Source organism: Neovison vison, chromosome 10 (genome assembly GCF_020171115.1).
Source record: "Neovison vison isolate M4711 chromosome 10, ASM_NN_V1, whole genome shotgun sequence".
NCBI lineage: Eukaryota > Metazoa > Chordata > Mammalia > Carnivora > Mustelidae > Neogale > Neogale vison.
The window spans coordinates 5370841-5381776 of NC_058100.1; the positions used below are offsets into that span (position 1 = coordinate 5370841).

General features: G+C 49.7%; 1 long non-coding RNA gene across 1 annotated transcript; it reads right to left on the bottom strand.

The window, feature by feature from the left end:
• Positions 1–383: 383 nt before the first annotated feature.
• Positions 384–7547, bottom strand: LOC122918357. The gene is made up of 3 exons (XR_006386588.1): positions 7396–7547; positions 3681–3883; positions 384–1254 (listed from the first exon to the last, which is right to left on the bottom strand). It is a non-coding gene; the product is annotated as an uncharacterized LOC122918357 (long non-coding RNA).
• Positions 7548–10936: the final 3389 nt, after the last annotated feature.

Here is a 10936-nt window from a genome sequence, read left to right on the forward strand (position 1 = left end):
TCAAAAAACAGAAAAAAGAAACTGAGAAAAGACCAAATGGGAGTCCCAGGCAAGGCTTTATTAGGGTTTTTGCTTGAGCACAAGGGAGGCAGCACAAAAAATCCTCAGGCAGACTCCCTGAGGTGATCAGGAAGAGCTTTTAAAGAAACTTAGGTGCTGGGAATGTCGTCCATTTCTGTGTCAGGAAGGACTTGGGGGGCTCCTGGGGGGCTCAGTCATTAGGCATCTGCCTTGGCTCAGGTCATGATCCCAGGGTCCTGGGATCAAGCCTCGCGTCGGGCGGGGTCCCCGCTCTGCCGGAAGCCTGCTTCTCCCTCACCCTCTCCCCCTGCTGTGTGTCTCTCTCTCTGTCAAGTAAATAAGTAAAACCTTAAAAAAGAAAAAAAGAAAAAAAAAAGGAAGGACTTTGGGTTTGAGCATCTCTTCAGCTTTGAAGAAAATAACGACCACAGCTTCCGGAGTTTCAATGAAACCTCAGAGGAGAGGCCAACAGCCCCCAGGTCTGTGACTTCACATTTTTGGGGCATTCGTTGTATCCCTGAGGGTTCCAACCTTCTTTAAGTGTGGGGCGGCCACAAACCAGGAAAGGGCATACGCAGATTTCTATAGAAACGACGAGTCCATGAAAGATTTTGAGAGACCAAGAGGCTGGTATGTTTCAGAGTGCAAAGTGATTTTGGAATGTGAAGAACTTCTTTGGGTTGAGTTCCATTGAAGTTGGTCCCTGGCTTGTGTTCCTCCTGAACTATGAAACGTGAGTACTGGGTTATGGAATAGTTTCTCTTGATAAATGAACAACTAACAAATACTGTGGGCAGAAAAGGAAGGAAAGAAGGAATGAAGGGAGGAAGGAGGAGAGAAGAGGTGGGGAAGGTGACGAGGAAGCACGTGGATGTAGGGATTCGTCAGCACCCGTGCGCTGAAGGGTCATGCCTCTTCATGCATGGTCATGTCTAAGTAGCATGTTCAATCTCCACCCCGAGCATGACTTTTACTGTTATAATGAGGGGGAAAGTCCATGAAAGGTCAGCAGTAGCGTCCATCTGGGAGAAGACTGGTCTGGTCCCATCCTTGCCAGTCTTCATAGCCCACATGCTCCTCTCAGTAACCATTTTCCCTTTGCAGTCCCCCAAGATGCTACTCCAGAGCCCTGAGTTTCAGCCTTTTCTCTTCCTTATGGAGGCAGCCAAAGAACGCTGGATTCTGTGGTCGGGGCTGAGGGGACCCAAGTCCAGTCTCTCCGTCTCACAGCAACTGATGACAGATAAATAAAATACGGCAAATCCACGACGCGGAATATTATTTGGTGATTAAAAAGGGTTAATTTTCAGACACATGCTACAAGAAGGATGAACCATTTCTGTGAAATCTGCACAAGAGACAGATGCATACAGACAGGAAGTAGGTCAGTGGTTGCCTAGGCCTGGTGGGAGCTGGGAGGGGACACCAGGTGCGACTGCGGTGGGTGTGGGTGTGTTGGGGGTGATGGAAATGTTCTAAAACGGAGTATGGCCACGGTTACGCGACGCTATGGATACACTAAAAACCATTAAACTGGGGGCGCCTGGGTGGCTCAGTCATTAAGTGTCTGCCTTCGGCTCAGGTCAGGATTCCCGAGTCCTAGGATGAGCCCCGCGTCGGGGTCCCTGGTAGGTGGGGAGCCTGCTTCTCCCTCTCCCACTCCCCCTGCTTGAGTCCTTCTCTCGCTGTGTCTCTCTCTGTCAAATAAATAAATAAAATCTTTTCAAAAATGTCTAAAAGAAAAAGCAATTCACAGCTTTGCTACCCTAAGAAAATTTTGTATTCATTCTTACCATCTCTCAATTTTTAACTAGAACTTTTCTCACACAGATGTAATTATAAAATGGATGTTATTTTACATCCTCATTAGGGCCATGCATAAAATCATAAACATTATTCATGCTTTTACACGTTCTTCGTAACTGTCATTTTTAATAGCCGATTATTTCATTGGCTTTTGTGTTCTAACTTAACTTGCTGATTGTTGAGGATCTGGTTGCTTTCCAACTTTTTCCTCTTACAAAGCATGCTACAACTAATATCTTCCACATTTGTACGCATAGGATCTTTTGCTTCTGTTTAATTATATCCTTAGGGCAGATTCCCAGGAGAGGGATTCCTGAACTTCAGAATGTGAACAGTTTTATGGCCATTGAAAGGTGAGGCTGTAATGCATCCAGAAAAAGGTTGTGACCACACATACGACCTCCACCAGTCCACTGATGCGCCCCTTTCCCAAAGTGTCCCCACCCTGATGAAAGAGTGTAATTTTGTTTGTGTTTGTGTCTTGCTATAAACTAAGCCACGCAAAATAAGACTCTCAATTTAAATGCCGCTTATAATTTCCTGTTTTCTATATGAAGAAAAATGGGGGGGGCATTTTTCTTCACTCTGAGTCACCTAACACAAAGACTCCTCACATGGAGCTCCCACATTGGACCAGAGGGACCCACCCAATGGAAATGTAACCTACAGAGGAGCCCCAGCGGGGTGTGCCTCCAAAACATAGGACTGGAGCGAGATTCCCGTGTGTGCAGAAAATCAGACTGCGTTGTAAGTCAAGAATGAATGGAAACGTGGACTATAGCTAGCGAACTTCTCCTGCAGAAGCTAAGACTATGCTCAGGGGCACATCCTTAAACAGAGCCACACCTGTTTGCTGGGGCTGCCCTAACCCGACACCGAAGACTTGTGCAGCGCTTGTGCAGAAACTTACTTTCTCACAATTCTGGAGGGAGCCGGCAAGTCCAAGATCACAAGGTGTGGGCACGTTTGATTTCTACTGGAGCTTCTCTCCTTGACCTGCAAAGGGCCCTATCTAGCAGTGTCCTCACAAGGTCATCCCTGGGTCTGCATTTATGTCCTCATTTCCTCTTATAAGAACCAGAGTCACACCGGGTTAGGGTCTATCCTAATGACATCATTTACCTTGATTACCTCCTTATAGGGCCTATCTCCAAACACAGTCATCTTGCCGGGCCGGCAATCTGTGGTGACCAGCTGACTAGACTGTGTGGTGTCCCCATAGGTCCAAGTTTCCACTAGGACGAAGTGCCACCTGAACCCAGGGTCACCAGAGGGGCAGCTATTGGGGGGGCAGTGGTAGGAGGAGGATGGTGAGGAGAAGTGGTGTGGGAAATCCGCAACCACGTAGGCCCCAGGGTTTGGGAAGTCCAGCCATGCTGTGGCGGGGCTGGTTTTAGATTGGAGATGTGTACCCACGGGTGGTGTCCTAGGAGTTTTGCCGCTGTGGGAGTTGTGAGAATAACAGTATGGGGGCCGGTCCACCTGGGCTGTAAGGACTTTGTGTGAAGTTCTCATAGGAGAACTTGGTCCCCAGGATTTAGGGCCTGGGGGAAAGAAATCTCCGTCAGGGGTTTTGGGGGCGGGGATGGTTGCATCTGCAGGAGCCCTTAGGAGGGCTCTAAGAGGGTCATATAGGGCAGATAAGATAGGAGGGGTGGAGGAGAGGCAGGCAGGTTGTGATTGAGTAGGAAGGGCTGCCGTACAGGAGCTCAAAGGGGCTGAGTCCTAATGGGCCGGGAGGAGAGGCCCTAAGGTGGGTGCTAGTAGGAGAAGGGTTGGCCAAGAGAGGCGGGTTTCATGAGTGCATTTGGTGAGTTGTTCCTTGAGGAGGCCATTGGCCCTCTCGACCTTACCTAGGATTGGGGGTGATAGGGGATATGGAGTTTCAAGGTGATGTTGAGACTCTCAGAGATTTGTTGTGTGATGCTGGAGATGAAGGCCAGTCCGTTGTCCGATTGTAGGGTTCAAGGGAGTCCAAACCTCGGGATGATGTGTTCAGTGAGAACCGCAGCGATCACGTCTGTTTCCCTAGCGGTGGGGGATGCTTCGATCCAGCCTGTGAAAATGTCCACAAGAGTTAGTAGGTATCTAAAGGTTTTGTGTTGAGGCATGTGAGTGAAGTCAAGTTGCCAGTCCTCCCCTGGCTGATGCCCTCTGAGCTGGTGGGTGGGTCCCGGTCTGCGGAGGCGGCCCCCAGCTGGGCATTGACCGCAATACAGGTTCTGCAGGCCTGGTGTACCTCCTTAGTGGTCTTTTGGAGGAAGGGGTGGTGAAAGAGTTAGAGAAATTGGTATAGGGCCTTTGGACCGATGCGGAGAGACTGGTGGGGTGTGGATTAGGCTGTTCAGGAGGGCAATTTTGTCCTGGAAAAAATGGCATCCCTTGTCACCCAACCTGCCACCTAATGTTTTGGGGGCCCGAGTCTCCTCATCAGTGTAGGAGGGACTGTGGGGAGTGTTGAGAAACAGGAGAGGGGCTGGAGAGGAGTTTAAGGCCGTCAGTCAGGCAATCGAGTCGACCTTATTGTTCCCCAAAGAGATGGGGTCCTTGGAGGCCTGATGGCCATGGCAGTGGATAATAGCCACCTTGGTAGGGTAATTGAGAGCCTCGAGGACTTTGGCAATAAGAGGCCTGTTGACTATGGGAGTTCCCCTTGGTCATGAGAAATGCCCTTTCTCGCCAGAGGACAGAGTGAGTGTCAGTAATAAGGAAAGCATATTTGGAGTCAGTATAAGTAGTGACCCATTGTCCCTCAGATAAGTGAAGGGCCTTGGTGAGAGCCATGAGTTCTGCCTTTTGAGAAGTAGTCCCAGTGGGAAGGGGGGCCACTTCTACGGCTGCGTCCAGGGTGACCACCGCATAGGCCACGTGTGGCCGTCCATCCAGCGCTGTGTGGGAGCTCCCATCCACGAACAGAGTGCGATCAGGGTCAGGCAGCGGCCAGTTCGAAAGTCCTGGATGGAAGGGACAGTGTTCTTCCAGGAGTTGAGAGCAAGAGTGGGAAGGGCTGCGGGTAGACGAAGGTGTCGGCAAGAGAGTGGCAGGATTTAGGCGAGGGGAGACAGTGTGACCTGGGGGTGTTCTAGGACTAGCAGGTGGGAGAGTGGGAGACGGGAAGGAGTGAGTTGTGCCAAGGATTTGTGGCTGACTAAGTCCATTAGTCGATGGGGGGCGAAGGCCGTGAGGGGCTGTCCTAAGGTAAGTTTGAGGGCCTCTTTTGTCAGAGAAGCGGCTGCTGCTAGGGCCCTGAGGCAGGGCTGCCATCCCTGGGCGGTGACATCTAGTTGCTTGGAGAGTTAATGGGGATAAGGAGACGCTGCTGCCAGAGGCGGTCCATGATGGGCTTAAGTCCTCGCCCGTGGGTTGCGACTATAGATCTGGAAATGTCCCATACCTGCGGGTCCACGGAGGGGAGACAGCCCGGGATAGAGGACGAGTCAGGGGGAGTAAAGGGAGGACGAGGTGAGCAGAAGTCGAGGGAGAGGGAGACAGACAGATGATGGCCTGAGGTTTGGGGGGGATGTCCCTGCTTCGTAGGGGAACAGGGCAGGAAGGTATGAAGAGGAAGAAGCGTGAGAAGGGGAACCCATCCAGGCTGCACATAAGGGGTGGGGTGGCCTTTGGAGTGGAGGAAGTACCATCGATTCCCATAACTGCAATTGGGGAGGGACGAGTAGGACCTGAGTAGGAAGGCAGGACAGAATAGGTAGCCCCCGTGTCCAACAGAAAGGAAATGGACTTACCCACTACCTGGAGCGTGACCCTGGGCTCGGCATGGGTGAGAGGGTGTCCGAATCTGGGCTCTGTCAGTCATCCTCCAATCCGAGAAATTGGAAGGCAGGACTTACTGTCTCAGGGTCTCCCCTGTGTGGAGACGCTGGGAATCCCCCGAGGCTGGGGCAGTCCGATTTCCAGTGGCCCATCATGCGGCATCGAGGGCACAGCCTAGTAGGCGCTTTTGGACTGGGGCATTGACGGGCCCAGTGTCCCTCAGCTCCGCACTTGAAACAGGCCCCCGGAGGGACACAGTTAGGCACTCCCTACTTTTGACCCCAGAACCTGCCGGCCTCAGGGCTGCTACCAGGGCTTGGGTCTGCAGTTGGGCCTTCTGTTGGAGTCTGGCTTGGCACTTAAGTTCTGCGGCCTCCTCTCGGGAGTTAAAGACTTTAAATGCCATTTTCACCAGATCAGAAATGGGAGTTTGAGGACCCTCCTCCACTTACTTTAATTTTTTCCGAATGTCGGCGGCTGACTGAGAAATAAAGTGGGTAGCTAAAACGGTCGCCCCTGCCAGAGAGGCCGGGTCTAGGCGAGTGTGTTGAGTCAGCGCCTCAATAAGTCGGTTAAGAAACATGGCCGGGTTTTCATTGGGTTCCTGAATGATTTCCCTTCACAAACCTTCTACAACTTTCCTTTGCATTCAGGTTTTGTCCCAAACAACCATCTCATTTAAGACAAAATTACCTCCTTTTACTTCCAACAAACTGTACTCCCATTCCTTAAATCTTTCTTACATATCTTCTACTTTCCTACATACAGAGTTGCTTCCTTTATTTCCATCGGTCTTACAGTTCACAGAATTTTGTACTCTTAGAAACACCTTTAGTTATTAACCTCGAGTCAGTTATTAATCAATTGTGAACGGTTACAACAGAATTCTTTAGATGCCAATTTATGAATCAGTTAAGCACAAACCATGCTTACCAACAGATTTAAATATTCTTATTTTCTTTGCTGTGAGAAGTCAAAAGCACAAACCTATGTTCAGTAATCAATGACTTGGCATTTTATCCTCTTTGGAAAAGACCTAAATGTCCAACAAATTTAATCTCATTTGTCATCCAAGCAAAACTTGAAACTTTCAGGTTGCCAAAGACTTTGAAAGCTATCTCAGCAATTATCCATTAAAACGTTGAGACAGACAGTTAACCCTCAGTTTAGTCATTTCTTTGCTAACAGATTTTAACAAATAACATGAGCTTATTTGACCTTCAGTAAACTTTGATTGCCGTTTCACGTTTACTGCTAATAACTTTGTCAGGAGTTCGAATAGGAGTGGGGAGGGGGAGGAGGTGGTGGACGAGGGCGGCGGTTCAGAAATCCTGAACATAAGGGATCTTGGCCCATCTGCCTTGGTGTCTGCTGAGGTTATTTAGGTCCATGAGAATCTGAAAATTAAATGTGCCTTCTGGAGGCCATTGGGACCAATTGTCTAATTGGTATTGTGGCCAAGCGACAGTACAGTAACATCATTTTCGCAAGTCCTGGTCCAGTTCCAGGGTTCTAAGATTGGCCAACAGGCCTAAAACACCCCAGGAATGTTTTAGGGTCAAATTTGGATTGGGAGTTCCCCATGATTCATTGCCGGGCAACCCAAGGGCTGGAGGAAGGTGTCCCCTCGTCCACCACTGGGTTGCGGAAAAACTGTGTCAACTGCCGTAGAGGTTAGGACGTCTCCCAGCCTCTCGGAGTCACGGAGGTCACCTGGTGACCGGCGGGGTCCGCCCTGACGCGGCCGCAATTAGGGCAGGGCTTTCCGGACGGAGGTGCGGAATCAGGGGAACTCACCACAGCTTCGGAAGTGGCATTTGGAAAGGCAGATCCAGGTCGGGCTAGGAGAGGAGAGAGCCTCCTTACCGGGGTGGGGGCTCAATCTCCTCCCGGGTTTCATGGCACCAAATGTAAAGTTTCACAGGCAAGGTGGGCGCAAGGCAGGATCTATTAAACATCTGGCGAAGTTTCTGGGTTCTGGAGAAGGGGAGCCAAGAAAGTCACGCAGGGAGGAGATGGGCACCCTAGGGCGATGTTCCTTGACTCCGGAAAGGGGAGTGGGGGAAGTCGCACTAGGAGGGAGTTGGCGGAGGTCTTTTATCAGGCCAAGGGAGGCATGGGCTCACATCCATATATGGTGGGGTATTTGGTGATTGGAGGGTATGGGGTGGGGTGTCCTGATACTTCTGTTTCCTGCATAGGTACCGGGTTACCTATGGAGACGTGACCTGGGCATACATCCTTTTGGCAGGAGAGTAAAGGTTTTAAGGAAGGAGGGGAGGGGGCTGGGAGGTGGCGGCCCCAGCGGTCATTTCTGTTTTCCTCCTGCACTCCCGGAGCCTCACGACCCAACAGGGCTCAAACTCACAACCCCAGGATCAAGAGTCCCGTCCTGTACCAAAGCCAGCCCGGAGCCCTAAAAGACTTTTATTTTTTTAAGATTTATTTATTTATTTGAGAGAAAGGGGCAGTGGGGGGCAGGGCAGAGAGAGAATCGAGAGAGAATCTCAAGCAGACCATGCTGTAATTGGTGGTGGCGCTTATCCCAGGACCCTGAGATCAGGACCTGAGCCAAATCAAGTCTGGTGGCTTAAGCCACCCAGGCATCCTGAAAAGCTTTTTGTTTTTATTTTTGCTTTTAAGGTAAAATCATGGTTCCCATAGAAATATAAAAGAATGATGGAAAGAAGGAAGGAAGGAAGGGAGGGAGGGAGGGAGGGAGGAGGGAAGGTGTTAGCTCATTAATTAGCCATACAGGACAAGAATGTAATTGATGGAAATCACCTCCTTTCTACAGAGGCAAACCCAATCAGATCAGTACCAGATAAAAATCATTCGCATCAACATCAGACTTCCAAGTTAACTCCTTTCCCCCCAGAGGTGCAAAACAGTCAGAGATAATGAGGAATACACACTTCTCAGAGTACAGAAACCCCAACGAGGGTCCTCTGGTCTAGACAGTCCTGATATTCCACTGGGAGGGTTGCTCGGTATTTGCCATTTCAGAATCCTTCACAATGTTTTCTTACCTAGCTGCAAGAATTTGGGTAGCAAAAGTCCCAAGCTGTTTCTTATTTTCTGAGTGTATTCCTTTGCCCTGAGCCTCCCTCCAAGCCCTGTTCCTCTGTATCCTGGTGGCTGGCAACCAAGGTCTCTAGAGCAGTGCTTGCTTTTGGCTGGTTGCTGAAGCCAATGGGCTCTGAATCCTGTCACCATCTACCCGCCACGTGCATGCTCTAGGGCTTTGCCACCACGCTGCCCACAGAGCCAGGCGATGAAGACTCTCTCTTTGACCACACTACTGTGAGATACTCCCCAACCCATGGATTGCTTCCTAGTGAAATAAGGGACTTGAAGTTCACTACTAAATTGTGTTCATTTTTGCTGTCCGATATGCCTTAATTTCTAGTTTCCTGCTTCCGGAGACTTCTCCCTTTAATCAGTCACTTAGTGGTTCTTAAAGTTTGACCCCTCACCCAGCACATTCAACCATCTCTAGAAGTACCTTCTCCCAAAATGTGCAGCCCGGACTTGAGACCTTGGCCATGCTGTGTTTGTCTCTTGAGTGTGGTTTCCAGACTATCCTAGCCCAATCGTGACCAACGCTCAGCTCCTTCTCACAACTACAGGAGTCTCTTGGCAAGCACTCCCATGTAATTCCAATTCTTTCACACTGATTTTGTTTTTTAATTTTACTTATTTATTTGAGCAAGAGAGAGGAAAAGACCATGAGTAGGATGAAAGGCAGAGAGAGAAGCAGACGCCCTGCTGAGCAGGGAGCCCGATGCCAGCACCCTGGCACCATGACCTGAGCTGAAGGCCGACTCTTAACTGATTGTGTTGGGTCCATGGTCAAAGGAGCGAGACTGATACAAAGCGAACGTCAAGCAAAGCTTTATTTCGCGCCAAGCACCGAGAATCAAACTGACTGGCCAGGGCCGTCTCTTGCAAAGAGGCAACCCCTCCCAGCCTCACAGACTAACTTTAATAGAGTAAAGGTCATGTGGTTGAGCCTGGCCACACACAGGCGGCCAATTGAATTACAATTTACCCTATAGTAGCTATTTGAACTAGCCTATCACTCTGGTCAGAATTGGTGCCCAAAAGGCAGGGCCCACATTCTTGGGTGGTTACGGAGGTGCTTTCCTGATAGGATGTCTCCACTGGCTTGACTCAAGTGGCTTGACTCCACCTTGACTTATATTCTGGGCTCTGTTACCTCCCCCTGACCTGACACATCCTGGTATATGGGCTCTGTTATCAGGGTCTGGTCAGTCATATTTTTCTGGTTTCCCAGACTTGTTTCTAAGTAAGTTCCTCTGGGGGGGCAGGGGGGCAGGGTCAATCTAAGTTTACTGCATAAACAACAAAATGGCTCGCTCTGGCTAAGCAGGCCCTTACAATGGAGCCACCCAGGAGCCCTCGCTGAGTTATTTTTTTTATCTGCAAAACATTAACGTGGTTCTGTTCAAAAGAAAACCAAATGGTGTCACTTAGGTTAAGGCCCCAAGTCAGTAGACCAAAACTTACTGCCTAAGCTAACAGTCGTTTCAACCACCCCCAGAAATCTAACCTCTAACCAGTCAACAAAGGACTTCTGGGTCAACACTAGGACTTTTACTGATGGACCCCTACCACTCTTAGGAGACTACCTTGCCTAAAGCAATAGATTCTTTATTAATTCCTTTTTCCCATGCCCTCTCTACCTTTAAACTAAGCACCAGACAAGTGTCTGACCAGACCGCTTTTTTTTTTTTTTTAAGATTTTATCTATTTACTTGACAGAGACAGAGAGATCACAAGTAGTCAGAGAGGCAGGCAGAGAGAGAGGAGGAAGCAGGCTCCCCGCTGAGCAGAGAGCCCGATGCGGGGGGCTCGATCCTAGGACCCTGAGATCATGACCTGAGCCAAAGGCAGAGGCTTTAACCCACTGAGCCACCCAGGTGCCCCCACCTCTACCTTTAAAAACCTTTCCATTTCTGTAGCCCTTGCAAGTAGAGCGCCCCTCTACTTGGGAGAAGTGGTGCTTCCTATTCACGACTTGATTAATAAAGCCCATTAGGTATTTAAAATTTACTCAGTTGAGGGGCACCTGGGCGGCTCAGTCAGTCAAGTGTCTGCCTCTGCTCAGGTCAGGACTTGAGAATCCAGTCCTACGGTCCCACACAGGGCTCCTTGCTAAGCAGGGGGTCTGCTTCTCCCTCTCCCTCTGCCTGCTGCTTCCCCGAGCTTGTGTGCTCTCTCTCTAACAAATAAATAAATAAAGGCCTAAAAAAATGAAATTTACTCAGTTGAGGGGCACTTGGGTGACCCGGTTGAGCATCCAACTCCCGATTTC